The 22,815-nt window shown below is 40.2% G+C and overlaps 1 long non-coding RNA gene across 1 annotated transcript in view; it reads right to left on the reverse strand.

Moving 5' to 3' along the window:
• The window catches only part of LOC138737611 (uncharacterized), a 113,019-nt gene that overhangs the window by 75,234 nt on the left and 14,970 nt on the right, over positions 1-22,815 (reverse strand). Inside the window, exon 2 of the long non-coding RNA XR_011341064.1 lies at positions 18,715-18,971. This is a non-coding gene — a long non-coding RNA (uncharacterized lncRNA). The remainder of the gene's footprint in view (positions 1-18,714; positions 18,972-22,815) is intronic.

Raw genomic sequence — 22,815 nt, forward strand, 5'->3', positions numbered from 1 at the left:
CTGTTTGGTAATGTTGAATTGGTCAGATTTCAGAACAAAATGTTGATCAATTTATTTATAAATGGAATCCTTGTCTTTTACAAATTTATAATCTATCTCTGTTGAAACATGTGATGGAGATATGGTATAGTAGGGATCAAATTATTGGAACTAAAGGTAAAATTTTGGTTAAAACCCCATTATATCAGAATAAATTATTTCCTTTTTCGGTGAATAATCATAATTTGAGATCATGGGAACAGAAGGGTATCAGATTGGTGGGAGATTGTTATGAAGAGGGATTGTTTTTGTCATTTAATAGATTAAAGGAAAAGTTTGAAATTACATCAAATATATTGTTTGCATATTATCAAGTATGTACTTGGTTATTAGATAATTTAGGGTGTGAGTAGAAATTACCTAAACGATCTAAGTTTGAACTTTTATTAACTGATGGGGCTAAAAAAGTTTTATTTCAGAAATATATGATTTATTGCAACAGAAGATGAATAAATCTGATTTGTATAAAATGAAAAATAAATGGGAGAATGATTTATCTATTCCAAAATCTCAGGAAGAGTGGATGACTATGTGTGAGGATAGTATGACTAAATTAATCAATGTGAGATATAGCTTAGTTTATTATAATTTTTTACATCAATTGTATTTAACTCCTTGGAAGTTAAAAAAATATATGGTTTTAATTTTTCAGATATATATTTTTGATGTGGGAAAGAGATTGGTACTTTTTTTATATTCAGTTTGGCTTGGTGAAAAGGTGAAGCCTTTTGGGCATAGGATTATGGAGTTTTTGGAAGGTTTATTCAAATTTAAATTAACTCTTGATCCGTTATTATTTTTTATTGAGATATAACATAACATTGACTTTGGGTTTAAAACTAGACAAATTTCAAATGGCATTTATTCGGTTAGCTTTAGCAGTTGCTAGGAAATGTATGCCGATTACGTGGAAGAATGAAATTGAATTGAATATTCAAAGATGGAATATTTAATTGAGGTTTTGTATTCCCTTGGAAAAAATAACTTATAATTTGCATAATAATTATTCTTTCTTTATTAAAATGTCGAATCCATATATGAAATGTATGGGTTTGGAAATATAATATTTTTTTTTAGATGGGATTGGCATCATCCATGGCATTAAACTATTGATAAATATATATTTTAGCTCCATTTTTTATATTTACTCTTTGGGGTTAGATATTGGGGGAGGTTGGGAGGGAGGAAAGGGGAGGGGGAGGGAGGTATATAAGGAGAAAATCATGTATTGTTATATTTTACTCTTTATTTGTATCTTACCTTTTGTTTAATAAATAAAGTTTTAAAAAAGAAAGAACAGTTTTTAATCGAACAGATATCAGGCTCTTGAACCTAATTCTGACTAGTCTGGGTCCACTAAAAGATCTGTTTGCTCTATTGAACCTTCATTTTTATTTTGCACTAACTACAATGATAAATATTAATCTATCCAACCTTTTATATTTATTATATCTTTTTCTGGTTTGGCATGTTGTGGTAATTTAATGTGCACTGTTCTATTTGGCATATCTGTCATACCTGTTTGGCTACAGCAAGTAAGAACTTTGGTGAATCTGTACATTGCACTTATGTATATGACAATAACCTCTAATTACTTTTTCCTCTATCTTCTTTTTAACTTAACTGGGGCTTTATAACTCTTTCCAATTTCTCACCTGAAAGATTGATTCTGTTTCTCTTTCCACTGATACTGTGTAACCTTCCAGGTGGTTTCTGCTTATATTTCACAATTCCACCATCTGCAATTTTCCTGTGTGTAATTTATTAGTGAGCATGTTTGAAGGCCCTTCAGTTGTAGAGTCAAAGAATAATTTGTCATGGAACAGGCCTTCAGACCAACTCACCCTTGCTGCTCAAGTTGGCATTCTGGGCTTGTCTGCATTTGTCCCATATCCTTCTAAGCCCTTCCTATCCATATATCTGTCTAAATGTCTTTTGAGTGCTGTAATAAAACCTGCAGTGTTGTACACTGTATAGCTTCCTCTGGCAGTTCATTCCAGATATGGACTACTCTCTGGGTGAAAATGTTGCCCATTATCTCTCTTTCCCCTCTCACCTTCAATCCATGCCCTCTAATTACAGAGTCATCTTTAGCTATACAAGGTCACCTCTTGTGTTCCAGGGAATAAAGATCCACCCTCTCCAGCCTTTCCCAGTAACTCAAACCCTTCAGTCCTGGCAACATCTTTGCTTCATCCCTTCTGACATTTATTACTGAGCACATGTTTGATGGCCTATCAGCTGAAGAGTTAAAGAGTCATCAATCATGGAGCAGGTTCTTTGGCCCAGAATGATACACAGTACTTCAGGTGGGGTCTCACACACATGTTGTACAGCTTTATCACAAGATCTCAACTTTTGTACTTAATGTTGCCATTTTCCAGGACGTATCCACCTATACTCCTTGGTCTCCCTCTTCTACAACACTCATGTACAGCGTAAGTCCTGTCAAGATAGAATTAGTTCATTGATATACCTCACACTTTTCAAAGTTAAATTCCATTTGCCTCTCCTCGGCCTACCATCCAAACTGGTGTAGATCCTGTTTTAAAGTTATGTACCTTTCCTGATTGTCCATTACACCACCAATTTTGGTTTCATCTGTGCATTCACTAAATTGTCAGCAAAATTGTTCATATAAGTAACAAACAACCCTTGTGGCACACACTTGGTCACGGGCCTCCAGCCTCTGACTGGTGAATCGCCTCTGCACCATTTCTAAAGCCAGTGCATCCTTTCTCAAGTCAGGTGAACAGAATGCACACAATACTTCAGGCGTGGCCTTACCAGAACCCTGTACAGCAGGGTTGCAGGGCTGCCGGAGCTCACCGGAGTGCCATCCCGTACCTCACAGAGCTGTTCCAGGCACCTCATGGGACGCCTCCATGCACCTCCTTGTTGCTGTTTATGGTGAGCTCCGGCAGCTAAAAATTGTAGCACTGCATCCCTGCTGTATGGTTGCTGCAGAACATCTCTGCTCTTAAATTCAGTCCCTCCAGCCACAAAGGCCAACACCATTTGCCTTCTTTATTAGCTGCAGCAACTGCTAACTCATTTTCTGTTGTTCATGCACAAGCCCAAGATCCTCCACACAACACCATACTGTAATCTTTCACCGTTCAAATAATTATCTGATCTTTTATTTTTCATTCCGAAGTGGATGACCTTGCATTTACCAACATTACATTCCATTTACCAGACCTTTGCCCGCTCACATAGCCTATCTGTATCTCTGCAGGCTTTGCTTTTCTATTCAATTTAATGTCATCAACAAACGTAGATGCACTACACACAGTCCCCTCTTCCAAATGGTGAATATATATCATGAACAGCTGCACGCCTAGCACCGACCCTTGCGGCCCTCTGTTCACCACTGATTCCCAACCAGAGAAGCACCCTTTATCCCATCTCTATGCTTTGTATTGGTTAACCATGCCAATATATTACCCATCCACCGCATCTCCATGCATTCTTATCGTATGAAGATATATTTTATGTGGCACCTTGTCAAATGCCTTCTGGAAATCACTTCAGGATGTTTTGTTAAATGAAAGGCACTAAAAATAATGATAGTAATTTGTGCTGATATTTCTGCTTTTAACTCCCTTTCAAATAATGTTTCAGATCCAATACTCTCTAGGTGAAAATAATTCTCCTCATTTCCCACCTACTCAATCATACTGAAATTATAACGTGGCAATACGAGGAATTAAGTTGTTAATGAGCACAGCCATCTTAAACTTTCAACGTCTTCTACTCCCTTAATTGAGGTGATTGAATCAAAGAAATTAAACTAATTAATCTTTCATTAGTGGGGTAAGTTGAGAGAAATGTTGAGGGAATTGAAAATGTAATTATGAGAGGAGGACTTATAGTTCTAATATAGAGCTGGAGAAATGATCCAGCATGCTTTGTATCAATGCTCAAAATAATTTCAAGCAAACATTTCGATGTCAGCCTTCAATGGAACTCTTAAGGAATCAAATTGGTTGCCATGTAAGTCCAGTACTTCTTGAATGCGGCTTGCAGAACCCTGCCAGGCCAATTTCAGCCATGGTGTCTGAGTGCTGTCGTGATAGAGTGCTAGTGATACTCCCAACCACTAGAGGGAGTCAGAGACTAGTTTTGGCAGTTCGGTTGGATTCAAGATGGATACGTCCACCTGGTCTTGAGTCCATAGCTAAAAAAGTATAGCTGTTTTAAAGAAACCAAAGTTTCTTTATTACAATAACAAGAATTATGCATGGTACCTGGAGTGGAAGAAATATGAGGAGTTATGCATGGTACAGGGAGTGGAAGAAATACCAGGAGTATGCAGAGTGTATCAGTCATTATCAGCATGGTGCCTGGAGTATGCATGGTACCTGGAGTGGAAGAAATACCAGGAGCGCACAGAGTGTGTATCAGTCATTATCAGCAGAGATATGGAGAGTGTAAAGATTCCTGACATTGTAAATTGGACTAGAAATGTCGACCACAAGTGGAGGCCATTAAACTCGATAGTAAACCTAATGTACAGAAGATTGCATTGCTACTTATCATGGCTGGATCTCAAGCACTAGAGGTTTTCAACACATTTGTTTTTGCTGAGGCAAATGACCAGGGCAAGTTCAACAAGGTTATTGAGATGTTGGATGAACACTGTTCACCAAACTAAAATGAAACGTTCGAGAGATGCATGTTTCGCTCACATACACAGCTGCTGGGAGGAGTTTTGATGCTTTTTTAATGGACAAAATTAAAAGCAAGAACATGCAATTTTGGATCACTGCAAGATTCAATGATCCGTGATCAAATTGTGTTAGGAATTAGTGATAAGAATGTGAGAGAGCAGCTGCTGTGAGAGACAGAGTTTAACTTAGCTGGAGCTGTGAAGATATACCATGCCAGTGAAATAGATTTACAGCACCCAAAAATGTTCGGTGAGAGTGCAAAAGCCAATGAAAATAAATGCATAGTCATAGCCACAGAATCTGGGGACACACCTAAACAAAATAAAAATGAGATATAGAAAACAACAAAAAGGAGAGACATTCATTTGTAAACAATGTGGCACTAAATATGCACCAAAACAATGCCCAACTTATGGAAAGGTTTGTAACAAATGCAATGGGCAGAATCACTCTGCTAACTAATGTTTTACCAAAGGGAAACAAAGAAGTGAAACTGTACACACTATAGAAGAAACTGCTCTCAGTGATGCACTTTTTTGTTGGCATGGTAATGCAGGAAGAATATAAGCCAACGGACACTGAACAGCCAAGCATGAACAGAGTCAAGCAGGACAAGTGGACTGTGTCATTGCATGCAAATAGAACAATAAAATTCCTTTCAAGCAGGACACAGGGGCAAAGGTCAATTTGATCCATGAGCATGACATCAGGACAATAACGATAAAGCTGAACATTCATGCAAATCCTGTACACCTCAAGCCTTCAATGGACAGAGCATTGACACAAAATGTACATGTAATCTCAGTCTGAATGTTAAAGATAAAGAGAACCACCTCAGATTCACAGTCATCCCAGATGGACAGGAATCACTGCTGGGTGACAAAGAATATGAAACCTTAAGCCAAGTCAAGAGAGTGTACACACCAGGGAAACCTATTGTGTTAGCTGATGCATTATCCAGGGCAACAACGCAGAGTGAAGCACGCAATGAGAGTTCCATAGAGACAGATGTGAATCTCCACGTGAACCTGATCACTGAATCTCTTCTTGTATCTGACATGAAATCCAAGCAGATCACAGCTGAAACAGAAAAGGACACAGTTTTACCGAAGGTCATCAAGAATATGAATGAAGGATGGACTAGTGGTAAATGTCAGCCATACTACAACATCAGGGCTGAGCTGAGTGTTGTCAATGGGCTTCTTCTCAGACAGAGCAGAATTATCATTCCTCAATCACTATGACAAGAGATGCTGAAAATGGTGTACAAGGGGCACCTTGAAATGAAAAAATGCAAGAGGAGGGCCAGAACTGCAGTTTATGGGAAGGGATAAACACTGACATGACAGGATGGTTTCCAGCTGTGAAACATCATGTAAAGCAGACAAAGGAACCCATGATCATAACTGACTTACCAGTGGAACCATGGCAGAAAGTTGGGACTGATCTGTTCCACAGGGATGGAAATAATTACTTGCTGGTTATTGACTATCTATCGAACTATCCAGAGATCCCGTTGCTTCCTAACATGTTTGCTGCTTGTGTGATCAAATACATGAAGTCAATCTTTGCAAGACATGGAATTCCTCAAATCATCTACAGTAACAATGGACCATACTACAGCTTTAGAGAATTCCATAACTTTGCAGAAGAGTATGATTTTCAACATGTGACTTCAAGACCTCTGCATCCACAGTCAAATGGTAAAGCAGAGAAAGGAGTTCACATAGTTAAACAGCTGCTCAAGAAAGCACAAGACAGAGGCTCGGATCCATATCTAGTTCTATTGAGTTATAGAGCATCACCACTTGAACATGGCAAGTCACCTGCTGAACTTCTGATGGGACATAGACTACACACTACTTTTATCTACTCTGCAGACCCAAACAAGAACAGAGATGTCAAAGATGTCGAACGGAAACAAAAATGTCTGCAATGGAGACAAAAAGCAAACTATGACAAGTCAGCAAGAAGCTATGAGCCACTAGCACAACATGATGTAGTGAGACTCAGATTCTCACACTTGGGACAAAAGGGCTACTGTACTGGAGGAAGTAAATCCAAGATCCTGCACTGTCAGAACAAAGGATGGTCAAATACTGAGGAGGAATTGAAAGAGCCTGCTGAAAATGCAAGGGACTCTACAGGAACAGAAAAACACAGAGAATCCAGCCTGCACAGCAACAGACAAAACAGTACCAGTGCTGGACAGTAGGACCACCAGAGCTGACACAAGCACCTGTGTTAAAAAGGTTCAGAAGCGTTATCAAAGCACCTGACAGACTGAATCTCTAAAAGCAAAAGAAATGCAGACATAAGGTTTGTGCTGCTGATGTTTGTATTTATGCTTGTGTCGAACTTTAAATTGAGATGAATACTGTATTAGTGTGCCATGTTGTTAGATTAAACATTTCAAGGAAAGAGGATTTAATGACAGTGTGCTAGTGAAAAACCTGACCACTAGAAGGAGTCAGAGACTAGTTTGTGGCAGCTCAGATGGATTCAAGATGGATCCTCCACATAGTCTTGAGTCTATAGCTAATATAGTATTGCTGTTTTAAAAGAACCCAAGTGTCTTTATTACAATAAAAATAAACATCACAAGTGCCTCATTTGATACTCGACCTATCATGTTGCTTGACGCACTTATAACACAGAATGTGTGTGGATGCCACCTGCCTTGTTGAATGTTTAAGTGTGCCCTTTGTTCCTATAAAAAGGAAAATCCAATTTCTGGCCCTATTAGCACAACCATGTTTAAAAGCATTTTACCAAAAGAACACAATATGTTTGATGTTAACTTTTATATGTGAGCAATTACCATTTATTTAATGATTAGGCCATACATATAGTTAAATACAAAATTAAAAAAAACAAATACATACATAGACAAATCCATGCTACATGATGGTTGTAACCAAAACTTTCCAAGCACCCCCCCCCCACCAAAAGCCCGCCCCCCCCCCCCCACACAAAACAAATGTGGGAGAAGAAAAAAAGAAAGAAGAAAGAAAGTTAGAGTGGAAAGCTTGTTCACTCCACGGATTTCAATTCATTATTTAACTAGTCTTCTTCTTTGGAGAAGGTTAACGTGGTCTCGAGAACTGGAAGTAACTCAACTAAAGTTTTACACCTGAGATCTATAAATAGGGTCTTGATATTTGTAAAAAAAATTGTCGTACTTATTTCTTAGGTGTAAGTGATTTACAATTACCATATTTAATGGCATAAAATGCCCATGTGCATATAAGACCCCTCCCACCCCCATTTCAGCAGGGGATATCAATAAAAAAGTTTCTAGTGTATTTGCACTGCTGGTAGGGGCCATGGTCGGCCTTCTCACCAGGAGGACGAGCAGCGGCAGTGGCTCCGGACAGACTTGCGCTGCTGGTAGGTGCTGCCATGGTCGGCCTTCTCACGGGGGAGTGAGCAGCAGCGGCGGCTCTGGAAAGCATGGTCTTGCATTGCTGGTAGGGGCTGCCATAGTCAGTCTTCTCACTGGGGGAAGTGAGTAGTGGTGGCAGATCCAGGAGCATGGTCTTGTGCTCCTGGTGGGGCTGCCGTGGTCGGCCTTCTCGCCGGAGGGAGTGAGTGGCGGCAGTGGCGACAACTCCGAAAAGCATGGTCTTGCGCTGCTGGTGGGGCTGCCATGGTCAGCCTTCTCACCAGGGGGAGTGAGCAGTGGCGCAGCTCTGGAAATCATGGTCTTGCGCTGCTGACGGGGGGCGGGGGGGCATCGTGGTTGGCCTTCTCACTAGGGAAAGTGAGCAGTGGTGGCTCTGGAAAGCACAGTCCTCCGCTGCTGGCGAGGGACTGCCATAGTCGGCCTTCTCACCAGGGGGAATGAGCAGTGGCAGCACCAGCTCTGGAAAGCATGGGCCACCCGAGGGAAGGTGGCCCACAAAGTTGAAGGCCTGCTTACTGGACAGCCCCAGCTCCACTGCGGGCTTCCTGAAGCTGGGCGAGTAGCCAGTGACCTGCTCAATTTCAACTGCATATATGATCCAGGGGTTATTTTTGAGTCAATTTATTGGGGAAAAAAGTGAGTCTTATATGTCACCAAATACGGTAGTTTTACCACTGATGTCACTATTAATTTTAAAAGTAATAATTTATTGGTTTATGAGAAACCTTTTAACTGAATTATCCCATTCTCAGTTGGATTGAATGTGAAATAATTGCAGTGGGGAAACACTGCACACTCAGGCAGCACTTTCTGCTTGTCATTTACATTGACTGTTGCGATCAGAATGAACTAGCTCCTGTCTTTAACCTAGCACCTGCTTTATTCAGACAGCGACATGCTGGCTCATTTCCATGCATGGAGCTGAATCAGTGCAGGCCTGGATAGATATGCAAATCAGCTGTTCTCAGCCCCAGCCAAGCAGTCAGGCGTGCTGATGGTTGAAATAGTACCGAGAACAAAATGACTCAAAAGTTCCCTGTTCCAGCTGCTACAGAGCACGCTGCCCAAACAGCAGATATGATGGGAACTGGGTCCAGGCGACACTGGTTCCACAGTCCAGAAGCCTGGTAATGCTACTTGTGTACAATGCTGCAGGGCTGGCAATTTGGCCATGTTTGGTCTCATTCCTTTACTGAGTATTAATTGTAGCATATTTCCCCAATTTGACTGCAATCTGACTACCAATCTACAATATTCAGACTGCAGACAAATTGCTTTAAAATATTTAAAAATACAGTAAACCTATAATGCTCATGCCTCCTGAAGTAAGACTATGCAAAATATTGGCCATCTATCCTCTTGATAGTACAGAAATGCTCCCAATTTCAAGAAGAGAAATTATTCCTAAAGACTGAAATTGAGTGAACTGATGGGCTTTTATTATCTTTAAAACAAAAGCTCATCCATGCTGCTCGACTGTTCTGCACTGGGCAGGGGTCTGTGGAACATTCTGGAGCCTGTGGGAGGATCCACAGGTACAGTTGGCCATGGGTGTGCCCAAACAGACAAACACATACGTACAGTGGTTCACCACAACAATAATGCTCCCAATCTGAGAGAGTACACACTGCTCACACTCCCAACTGAAACAGCATACAATGTTCACACTCCCAACAGAGAATGAATGTTGCTAACCTTGGACATATTTAGCACTCACAATCAGATAACTCTGAGCTCCAGTATTCCCAATGTCTGACAGTGAACTGCATTAATATGCTCATCAGTTCAGACAAGGAATAGTACTGCGAGTTTTAAATTTAGTCACTGCCCTACAACTGCATGATTTCAAACAACGCCACATGCATGAATCAGTCTTTCCATCACGTTGATGAGATTTGAGGAAAATACATTTGTTCATTTGTGAATATGTTGCCATGTAAATGGTTAAGCTTAAAAGTTAAGCTTTAAAAGTTTAAATGGCTAGAGATTATAACAGAGCAGACTCTTACCAATATGGGGGGGGGGAGGGGGTGCACACTGTAAATCGGAATTAAATTCCGTTTGTAAAGTGCACCTATTTGAGCTTCTCCCTTCCATATTCCTTCTTCCACTCTGAAACTGGGATTGTATTCATTATGTGGCAGCAAACTTTGGATTCATTTCCCAGATATCGATTCTTGACAAGGATGGGAATGTCCATGGAGCTCATTTATTTCTGCTGCCAGTACTTTGTTGGCAGTGTGGCAGAAATCCTATTTTTTGGGGAGTCAACTGTAAGGAACTTGGACAATGAGAATCCAATCATACTGAACACAACAGGCAGAATTGTTGTCGCCTTAGGGTCAGTTGTATGGACTGAGATTTCCTCTACTCAAGCCCAATACAGAGAAGATTAGTGGTAATACCTTCATTCAGATCGGCTAACTCAGCACATGGAGTTCTGCATTGTACTACACAACATCACAACAATTATTCCTCTAACCAATGAGGCAGCCAGCAAGAGAAATCTTTAAACTTAACCCAGTTATAGCACTGACTTGAAAATCTGTGTTCGTCATTTTTTAACTAAATTGTGTACAGTTCTTACTGCAGTGGTTTTCATTTTATTCTTTTGCGGCTGGGTGATGCACAGTGTGGTTGTGGAGTTCAGCAGTTTGTGGAAAAAGTGAAAAGTGCAGTGTTAGATGACAGCTATGCATAGAATTGTTCCTTCCATTTATAATAGCTTCACCTCCTGATGCCTTGGAAAAGCAGCTAACATACTGAAGGACTCACTCCACCCTGACTATATTCTCAACTCCTTCTTCCCAACGGGAAGAAGGATTCAAAACTGTGAAATCATGCAAAACCAGATTCCAGGACTGCTTCTTCCCTTCCATATCGGATTGCTGAACAAACCTGACACAAGTAAAATATTGTTTGCCTGACTCAATTAAAATTGGCCCCTCAGTTTAACTCTGCCCTCTGTAATGTGTCTTATTCTGCTTTACTTTTGTATGGATAAGCCTTCTGGACAGCATGCAAAACAATCTTTTTCACTCTACCTTGGCAAATGTGACAATAAACTTGAACTTGCTTTAATATGATGGAATAGAGAAGATTGCCAATCAAGTTTCCATCCCTTCCACAAAAAGATACCTGGTGCATGGGAAATTTGGGGTTGGGGTGTGTGGAGTAGAAGGGTCTGAGAGAATGAGCTTGGGATCCACCTGATTTTTTTTTCAGGGCATTAACATCAGGTGAAAATGGTCAGGATTACACTGAGACTCAGTGAGCAGGATCAGGAGAGGGAGGTGAGTGGTTGAGACCAAATGTTAGATGGGAAAGCCCCCCCACTGAAGAGAAAGCACTCAGGATTGGAAATCCTTTAGCAAGGCAAAATGATTTGTTTACAATACTTGAAGGAGTTTGGTCTAAATATAACCACCATGTAACAGTGTCCTTTGAACTTAAGTGCAGTCCTATGACTTGTTCCACATGCTCAATGCCTACAATGTACACGCACAGTACACAATGTACACTTGAACATCACTTATGCAAAGTTGGCCTGTCACACTCAACAGCAGGACACATTCCTGCAGAAATGCTGAGGAACAGGATGTGTTTGAGCCAAAAATCTAGAAGAAAAAGAAGTTGAAACAAAGAAATATCACACATACTGTATGCCATGAAGGTTCCAGTTGCACAATCATCACGTGTTGAGACCTCCCAACTAGTCAGAAGTAAGAAGTCAAGATATTGGAGCTGTGCAGTTCCAATGACTATCATATAAGACTACATTTTTTTTTACACAGCCACTGCATTCCGGGAAATTATTCCCATTTTCACAGAACCCCTGCTGTGTAAAAAGCTTGGAACCAGAATGTGGGTGTCATTCCAGTTCTAACTTTTTTCCTCCTAGACCCTATGTCATTTTCCCAGAACACCTGTCATGTAAACTGCACTGCAGGCATTTCAGAATCAACTGGCTAATGAATATGATGTGGCGATGATGTGTGATGACGTGTAAAATGCACGACATTGCAGAACGTGATTTTCAAATTTGAAACAAGCAGACATTAAATTATCAGCACTTCCGGATCTACAGCCATTTTGCTCTGTTTTGAAGATGTGTCAGACAGGTATAATACACGTCACAGTGGTGATATACATCTCACGTATGATATACATCAGGTTGACATCAACAAAGTGGCGCTGTGTGTCTCACATATGTTTTATGTTGCAGTTGATGTCGACGCAGTGGCGTTGCATGTCCTGCCTCTTTACATATTGCAATGCTGGTTTTCTGTCTAAAATCGTGGACAGAAATTGAAATTTCAGTTTTGGTCGTTCCTGTGTGAACAACCATTGCCGGGATATTGGAGACTCTTCATAATGGTAAAATTCTGTGAAGTCTGCGTAAAAATCATCTTCATCTTAGAGTTATAGTTATTCAGAGCATAAAGAGGCGCTTTGACTCAATTCATCCATGCTAACATAGTAGTCTTCTTGAGCCAGTCCCATTTGCCTGTGTTTGGCCCATTTCCTCTGTCATCAAGGTACTGTCGAAATGGCACTTAGTGTCCTCAAAATAGGTAAGAGATTCAGAAAAGTTCACCAACACCACGTAATCTCAGCACATATTGCTAAGAGAATAATGAGAATTAATAAAATACAATCGCTGAAATAATTCAGTGGGTCAAAGAGGATCAGTTTGGAGGAAGAGAACTGTTGAGCTTTCAGGCTGAAACTTAGGAATAATGAGGAGGATTATAAGTGGGAACCTATTCCTGAAATGATAATGTTGAAGAAGAATTGCCACAGATGTGAAAGAGGGGAAAGAAAAGGTAAGAGGTTCTCCAAGATTAGCATGACTAACACGGGTATGAACGCTGATGAGAAATTGAAAGCCAGTTAAACATACTTAAACACTGTTAAATTAAATTCATTTTCTTTTAAGGAGAAAAGCAGTGTAGTATATTCCAAATGAGAATGATGCACATTGTGACATGTCATTTAGATATCACTAGATGCTCTTTCCACATTTTGGGAAGATATGTTTCATACCTTATCTTTAGTTCTTAATGTGAATCTGATACTTAACCCTTTAATAGGCCTTTTTGGAACAATTAAAGAAACTGATGCAAATTTAACTCGGTCTCAATCTCATGTAATTTGTTTCGCTTTCCTTATTGCTCGACGATCAATACTGATGAGATGGAAAGATGCTGTCCCTCCTACTAATTACCAATGCTATCTGATATAATGGCATGTCTAACTTTGGGGAAAAAAAAAATCAGATGCTCTTCTAATGTAAGAGAGTTAAACAATTTTAACTTTATGGGGTCCTTTTATTCATCTTTTTTATAATCTATAAGATCACTTAGATTTTGCTATATGAGTTTGTGTTTTCTTTTAATGGTAGTGAAATTATATGTACTTACCAAATAACTTCAGAAGAGAAGGGGGTGGAATTTGTATAGTATAGTATTAACTTTTTAAAATCTTCTTCAATTTGCCAAAGAGAGATATCACTCTATACATGTGCATCGTCTGAAAAATACCTCCAACAAGCCAGACACACATTTATATCTCATTGTATTTCCCACATACTACACAGCACATTCTATATTTTATGTTACTGTAGTCTAGGAGCCACAGGGATTCATTACGACTTGAGTAAAGAATGTTACACGTTTAGCCTGAGAACACTTGTTACGATAAAGGAATGGAACTAAATGCACTGCCCTTCAAAAGAGCCACCACAGAATCAATGGGCTTAATTCAACACTATTTAATAATTCACTGCAGCCACAGTGGTGTCCAGCAATATTCACTAATTGGGCAGCACTGTAGGCTTAGCAGTTAGCACAACGCTATTCCAACACCAGCGACCTGGCTTGGAATCTGGCATTGTCCTTCAGGAGTTTGTACGTTCTCCCTGTGTCTGTGTGAGTTCCTTCCAGGATTTTCGGTTCCTTCCCATCTTTCAAACGTGCAGGGGTTGTAGGTTAATTGGGGTATTTTGGACGACATGGACATGTGGGCAGGAAGGGCCGTGCTATATTAAATTTAAATTGAAAAAAAAATTAAATTCAGACATTAGGCTACAAACCACCACAAGAAAGTAGGTCTGGAAGAACAGAACAGCAGTCAACAAACTGAAGTGGAATGGGGTTAACAGCATTGAGAAATATTGATGGATGCATGTGGAATTAAAACTCTGGCCTGTACCTGATAACTGGAAGCAATACATCTATGAGCCAGTTTGCCTATCCTCCTGAATCATCCAATATATTTCAGAAACAGAAGATTGATTCAACATACCATCTCCTGGAAACGAATGATTGAAACCCTGGGGGGAAAAAATGTAGTCTTTACCCTCAGTGGAATACACAGCTCTTGCAGATGGCTTGTAACTAGTTTCTGGACCTGCATCCAGGTGAGGTTTTTAAATGTAGACATACAGCACAGTAACAGGCCATTTTGGCTCACGAGTCCGTGCCACCCAATTTACACCCCATTAACATACATTGCCGGTATGTTTCAAACAGTGGGAGGAAACCGGAGCCCCCGAGGAAAACCCAAGCAGACACAGGGAGAACCTACAAACTCCTTACAGACAGCGTGGAATTCGAAACCCAGTCCTGATCGCTGGCATTGTCAGGGCATTGCGCTGACAGCTATGCTAACTGTGCTGCCCTTGTAACTATTCAGATCATTGCCATTGGAACAAAATTACATGCAGATTTGCTCCTCTTTATCATTTGTACACTGTTAGTGGGTATAATGTGATTGAATGTCACATCACTGAATGCATCCGACATCTCCAAGAAGAACTCAGCCTGAGATGGCATCCCATCCCCATCGCCCTCTCCCCTCACAACCCTCCCCTCCCAATTGATGGCTGAGACCCAACAGCTAATAAATCATATGGAGTAACTTGGGCAGGCTTCACTTCTGTATCCTTCTGGGAAATGCCAATGTACCACATGGAAATTCCTTTGAACCACTTTTACAGTCTTCCACTTACATCACAGCAGGAGTTTGGAAGAACCTCTGCTGAAGTCATGGACACCTATATGCAGTGAAGTAAGCTGGCTCCAGTAACAATATTAATTGGTGAATATTTTCAAACAAACGTCTCCAAACATTATTGAATGCCAGCAAATACGTGACTATGATTCTATACTGAGCTGTAGGGAAGACCAGTGTGATTTCAAATAAAACAAAGAGAAGCAGAACTTTATCCTTGATCATGGATTACTGATGTGCAAAAGAGTAGCACCATCCACAGTTTAATTCTATTGCAAGGCAACAGAATTAGATTATATTTTATCTGAAAAATGATCATATAGGGCACCCGGAACCCTGGTAAATCACCTGAGAGACTTGTGGGTCAGGCAGCATCTATGGAGAGAAAAGGAAGTCAATGAGACCCTTTATCAAGCCTGAGGTTGGAAGAGGAGAGAGCAAGCTCTTTCCACCTTAGTCTCAAAATAGAACCCAAAATGATGACTGCTCCTTTTTCTCAATGCATAATGCCTGACCTGTTGAATCATTCCACCTTCTTGTAGCTTGCTAAAGATTCCAACATCTGTGGTTTCTTGTGTTCTCTTTGTCAATCACCACTGATCCTCAGCTGGAACACTGTGTTTACATGAAGGCATTGTTTATAATATGGATATCCAGGTATGAAGGATTGTTCCAAGGAAGAACTTGAGTTATGAGGAGGAGCTAAAGAAAATGGGGTTGTTCTTCTTAAAATAGATCCGGTCAAAAGAAAATTTAATTGAGTTCTTCATAACCACTAAAGGAAGACCTTGCTGTTCAATATTGTACTCTCCATCTGATTCCATCTTCATATCACACAGAATCCTGCCCAATTGTGGGCCCTCTTGCCTTTCTCAACTCCTTTCAATTTGCTTATCATCCCTCACTTAGCTTTCCTTACTTATCGGACTCCAGCATATGCAGTCTCATGTGTCTCCACTTGTCACCTTCCAGCCTCTGTCTCTACCTACACTATCCTGCAACCTGGCTCCATCTACTCCTTGTTTTTTTTTTAACCTCATCTTATCTGTTTCTGCCAATCATCCACCAGCTGCTGCCTCCCAAATCTACTTCCTCTTTGTCACTTTGTTTTATCTACCCATCATCCCCTCCTCAACTTATTCCTCTGTCACCATCCATCACAACTCATTCCTTCCTCTCACCTCTTTATACTAACTCTCTTCCCTCTGCATGGTCTTGACTCAAAACATTGACCAACACTTTGCTTCTATATTTGTTGTATAATCTACTCATAAAATTGCAGCACTGACAGTGTTTGTCTTTTAATCACCCACCCCACCTATCTTCCACCATCTGACCTGTTTGCTTTTCTTGTCTCTCTTCCCCTTTGTCTTTGTGACCGCTGCCTCTGTCCATCATGTTTCATCTCTGTCTTGTTTTCCAATCCTGGATAGGCCTCTGTCTCACCCCTGGCCTCTTTAAAACTGGCTTCTATACTAATCTTCTTGTGTGTGTGTGTGTGTGTGTGTGTGTGTGTGTGTGTGTGTGTGTGTGTGTGTGTGTGTGTGTGTGTGTGTGTGTGTGTGTGTGTGTGTGAGAGGAACCACTCCTCCAATCTGAAACTTGATAATGAATAAATAATCTCTTTTTATTTCAGTGTTATTGATGGAAAGTTAAATATTGGCCAGGATTCTTTCCTTTCCATTCTTCAAAATGCTGACTGGCAGTTAAAAGAGTGCAATACTCTTTCAGAATCACCCATGAACATTAATGTAGTTTATGTTCATTTTCTGGAGAAGGACTCAAACCCTGTCACTTTGGAGCAGTGAAGCCAATTAAGCAATGCCTGGCACTCGAGGAGGAAATTGTTTCCACTGACAATCAGGGTGTTAACCAGAACAGATAGTTTACAATAATTAACATTAAAAACAAGTATGAAAGTGAAATCTTTTACACTTCAGATCGTTCAGATTTGGGCAATTGAAAAAGGTAATGAAAGCAGTTTCAATAACAGTTTTCAAAAAATGAATTGATCATTGAAATATTGAAAAAATGCAGGTAAATTTATTTATTTCCATGGCCTTATGTATAGCCAAATCGAGGCTACCCTCAAATAGGGGGAATACATCTTACATTCCAACTCAGTGATCTCCAACCAGATTGCCTTAAATGTTTAATTTAATTTAATATAGAGACATATCTAGGTAACAGGGACTTCTGGCTCATGAGCTTGCATCATCCAAATATACCCATGTGACAAACTAACTCGTATGTTTTTGGAATGTGGGAGAAAGCCAGAACCTAAAGGAACCTACGTGAAAGTAAGGAGAACGTACAAACTCCTTACAGACAGCACCAGATTTGAACCAGGGTTATTGGTCAAGTCAAGTCAAAGTCACGTTTATTTGTCGTTCATACCATAACCATTCAGTGTACAGTGAAAACAAGATAACGTTTCTCTGGATCATGGACCTGGTTGTTTACATGGCTAAATTACATCAGAAACTTATACATCATATCACTTATAAATATCATATTACATATGCAAGGTGTGTGTCCCCAGTGTTCAGAAGTCTCAAGGCTTGGGGGAAAAAACTGTTTCGCAATCCGGTCATGAGGGCCTGGACGCTTCAGAACCTCTTCTCGGATGGCAAGAGGGGAAATAGATTGAGGGAGGGGTGTGTGAAGTCCTTCATAATGTTTATGGGTTTCCGCAAACAATGGCCCTTATTACTGTCTTTCATGGCAGGGAGAGAGACCCCAATACTCCCCTCGGTGCTGCAATAGCACTGTGCCACTACACTACACTAACCATGCTGCACAATTTGTAAATTGACATTGGCAACTGACATATTAGTTTTACATTTCAAAAGACATCTGAAACAACTAATTTTCAAGTAAAACTGCAGATGGTGGAAATTTAAGCAAGCAATGAGAAGGTTGAAGAACTCAACGCATCATGAGTAGAACTGGTCAGTCGACATATTCGATAGGGATCCTTTTTGGAGAATATTTTGATAAGGGATCCCTATTCAAAATATTGACTCACCAGTTCTACCAAAAAGATGCTGCCTGACCTGTTAAGTTCCTTCAGCTTCTCAATGTTTACCTGTTTTAAGATGATTAAACTCCTTGTAACCATTCAGCTGCTTTTAATTCAAGAGCCATAAAGCACAACCTAAAATAAAATGAGAAAATGCTGGATACGCTGAGGTGTTCAGGCAGCGAGTGTGGAGAGAGAAGCAGAATTAGTGTTTCAGGTAGTCGTCAACATGGCTATTTTTGCTGTTCACATGCAAATACTACAAGTGCAGGGAGATGGCTCGCCATTCCTGAAATTATTATTAAAAGTAGAAAGATATAAAACATTCAAGACATTCACAAAATATTGAAGAAACTTGAAATTTGCAGTAAGGCAGAAAATGCTGGAAAGCACATAGCAAATCAGACAGAAATGGAATTTATTCTTCATCAGAATTAGGTTAAAAGCAAGTCATAATATTTAAGCTACATTAAATTTCACTGGCATCGTGGACACATGAATTTATAGATAGGTTCAGTTTTATACCTGAAGATGGGCTTGGGCCCAAAATGTTGACTTACCTTTTGGTTTCCATGGATGCTGCTGAGTTTCTCTGGAACTTTTGTGTTCTTCATTTCTATTCTACAAAATGTCTTCTCCAGACCTCTGTGGACCAGGGTAAAAAGCTTCACTCCTTATGGCAGTTTTGAATGAGTGTTAACAGCAGGGTACTGATTTAAGGGATCCTCTCATCTTCACTACATCCTGGTATTTTTTCCCCATTTCCATTTCTGCCTGTTTTCACTCTTTACCAGATAACGTGTACATCTGGAACAACCTAAAGGTTATAGATAAAGGAGGAACAAGGCAAATCAGGTAATTTGTTGGGAAAAGAGAAATATTTCAGGATTATGTTCTGGTTCCTTTATCATCATGAATATAATACACAAAATTTGCTTACACTGTTTACCTATAAAGGCACATAAAAAGACACCACAAAGCAAAGGAGATCCCTTCAGAGACATCGAGTGTCTATGGATCCCAAAGCCATTTTGTTGTTGTTCACACTTTCAAACTGTTTCACTGACCTATAAACTATCAATAAATGAGTTCTCTCATTGAGTAAGACTAATCTGGTATAAATTATTAAATCCAAGTCTCTGCTATAATCATTTGTGGCAATGAATAGTTTACTTGTGAATTGGTTAGCTTATTATGCAACTAGAGGCTCAATTGTGAATCCGCTAGTTTCTTCAAACTGCTACAATGTTGTTAAGCTGATTTTAGATGAAAAGTATTCTCCTTCTCACTTGGAGCCAGCACAAGCCCAGGTCTCCATTTAAAAAAAATGTGCACAACATGCACAATTATTAAATACTTCTCTTCCTCAGTGTGCTTGTCAAAATAGGGATGGCTTAGAAAGTAGAGCCACTTTAGTTTTCCAATTTTGATACGTTTACTGACCTGAAATGTTCTTTCTGTTTATTTCTTCATGGATTATTCCAGATGCCCTTGACACTTAATTCAGATTTCCAGCTGTTTTTTTTTTCTACTTCCTCTGTAATGCTGTAATGTCTGACCAACTTGCCAGTTTAACTCATTCTCTGCTTATTTTCAATTGCAGATCATCTACTTCAATACTATCAGAAGTCTTGGTCATTCCAATCTCCACTGGGCCAAATCTTACAGCCATTGTAGCTTTATTTCTTTCTCACTTGTGAATTTCTATGTATTTACCTGGAGCCCTTCAATGTGCCAAATTAGAAGCTTCAAGTATTCTTCTGATCAATTTCCATCATGATTTTCTTTCCAAACACAAATGATAGAAATATTGAGACCATTCTTCTTTAATCTGACCATGGCTTATTGCTTATTGACAAAGAATTGCTGGAGAAACTCAGCAGGTCAGTTAGTGGCCATGGGTAGAAATGGTCAAACAACATTTCAAATGGGGGCCTTTTATCAATACTAGAGTGAAAAGGGGGTGGTGATATTACATATATAAAGAGAAAAGAACCTGGGGGGATGGGCCAAAGACAGAAGATGGGAGAAGTGGAGAGACAAGCGGAGGGGAAACAACTAGGAAGGGGAGGGAGGAAGAAAAGTTAATAGAGAGAAAAAAAAGAAAACATGCAGAATTAAATCATGGAATGATGAAAACAGAAAAATCAGATTAGGGTAGAGCAATGGTTCTCAATCTTTTTCTTTCTACCCACATACCACTTTAAGTGATCCCTATGCCATCGGTACTCTGTGATTAGTTAGGGATTGCTTAAGGTGGTGTGTGAGTGGGAAGAGAAGGTTGAGAATCACTGCTCTGGACCCAATTGTTACTGAAATATTTTGCTTGAGAAAAATTGTCATTGACCCATTTCCTTTGGAGTTATGGATCCATGAAGATTACAAATCAATTAGGTATGATTAAAACAGTGGTTTTCAAACTTTTTCTTTCCACTCACATACCACCTTAAGCAATCTCTTACTAATCACAGAGCACGTATGGCATAGGGATTACTTAAAGTGGTATGTGAGTGGAAAGAAAAAGGTTGAGAACCACTGGGGTAGCAGTTACCCTAAATTCAAAAAATCCATGTTCCTGCCATTAGATTTAAAACTGTTAGGAGGAATATGATGTGTTGTTTCTCAAATTTATGTTTGGCCTCACCCTAACATTGCTGAGGCCGACGACAGACAGGATTGAAATTGTCGGTTATAGAAAGCTCAAGCTTAGGCAGTACGTAGGTGCTTGCTGAAGCAGTCACGCTATCTTGGTTTGGTCTCAGTGATGTAAAGGAGCCCACTCTGAGAACAGCAAGTGCAGTAGATTACGTTGGATGTAAAGCTCAGTCTCTCTGGAAGGTCTGTTGTGGCCCGAGATAAAGATGAGAGGAGTAGATGAGTAGATGTAGGGACAAGTTGTGCATGAGGTAGTACTCCTTTGACCTACTGCGGGGAGCAACCTCTGTACCTGCAGAAGAGCATGGGGACAACACCTGGCCGGCTGTCAATCAGCTGACCTGAAGGGACCAAGCCCCACCCGGTCGGGTGTCACTCACCCTCCGGGATATAAGCCTGAGCCAGCCCTTCAAAGTCACTTTCAAGGTTTATAGCAGAACAATCTCACAGCTGCCTCTGTGGAAGTTTACGTCAAATAAAGCCTGTTGTACAGTCTTTTGGTTTTGTGTGTTGGCTTCTCACCGACAGCACACCACAAATGGACCTTCTTGAAAGCAGCAGAAGTGGCTCACGGGGTAGAAACATGGATGGGGAGGGAAGAGTGAACCAGGCAAAAGTGCATTGGAGTGAAGAGGGGAAGAGGTGGTTGGTGGAGGGACGTGGGGTGAGGGCAGAAGATCAAGAAATAGAGATATAGGCAAGGGCTTTATCAATGATAAGGGGAACCACTTATCAAACCAAGAAGACATTTATGATGCCCTGAAGTAGAAAGCTTCATCTTGGAAACAGATGCAGCTGAGTAGAGGAATTGTAAGAAAGGGTATAATCCAGCATGTAAGAGTCAGTGGATTTATAATCAATAACCTTTGAGATAAGGTCATTGAAGGGGAGAGAGGTGCCAGAAAGTGTCCACGTAAATTTAGGACCAGGTAGAAGTTGGGAATGAAGTGAATTAAAATGTAAAGTCCTGTATGGATAGATGAGGTAGCCTCAATGTAGTCATCAATGTTGCAGAGGAAGAATTGGGAAAAGGAACCCAAGTAAGATTGAAACAGGAATTGTTCCACATACCCAACAACATGGCAAACATAGCTGGGGCCCACAAATGTGGCTATACCCTTGATATGGAAGAAATGAGACAAGTCATTGTTTAGGATAAGAACAAGTTTTGTCAAATCGTGAAGAGAGTTAATTGATGGGGACTTAATGGCTCTGCATTCAAGAAAGAAGTGGAATGTCCTGAAGCATTCCTGATGGGGTACAGATGTGTAAAGGAGTGATGATGAGGCAGTGGGAGCCAGAGAATTGCAATTCTTCAAAATGTTGGAGAGTATGAGTGGTGTCCTGAATCTAGGTGTGAATAGACTGGACAAGGGCGGACAAGATGATCTTGAGGTACGAGGTCTGGGTGGATGGCTTGTCCAGGAGCAGAAAGACTGTTCAAAATGGGTGAGAGGATCATTAGTGTGGCAGGGTTTGGATTCCTTGACAAATCAGATTCTCTGACTTATATCTGCTTTGATTTAACACCTTAAGGTTTAAGTTATAGGTTCGCTTCCTTGCATAAAACATCTTTCCAAGTCTTCATTTAGATGCATTGCATGAAAGAATTGCCCTTTGTTCTATTTTAGCTCTGAAGCTTGAAAGATCTTTTTGACTTCCTCTAAACCAGTGGTTCTCAACCTTTTCCTTTCCACTTACAAACCATTTTTAAGTATTCTCTATGTCATTAGTGTTCTGTGATTAGTAAGGGATTGCTTAAGGTGGCATATGAGTGGGAAGAGAAGGTTGAGAATCACTGTTCTGGACCCAATTGTTACTGAAATATTTTGCTTGGGAAAAATTGTCATTGGGCCATTTCCTTTGGAGTTATGAAACTGTGCACATAACGTGTCAATTAGGTACAATTAAAACAGTGGTTTTCAACCTTTTTATTTCCACTTGCATACCACTTTAAGCCACCCCTTACTAATCACAGAGCACCTAAGGCATAGGGAACACTTAAA

Source organism: Narcine bancroftii, chromosome 6, assembly GCF_036971445.1.
Source record: "Narcine bancroftii isolate sNarBan1 chromosome 6, sNarBan1.hap1, whole genome shotgun sequence".
Taxonomy (NCBI): domain Eukaryota; kingdom Metazoa; phylum Chordata; class Chondrichthyes; order Torpediniformes; family Narcinidae; genus Narcine; species Narcine bancroftii.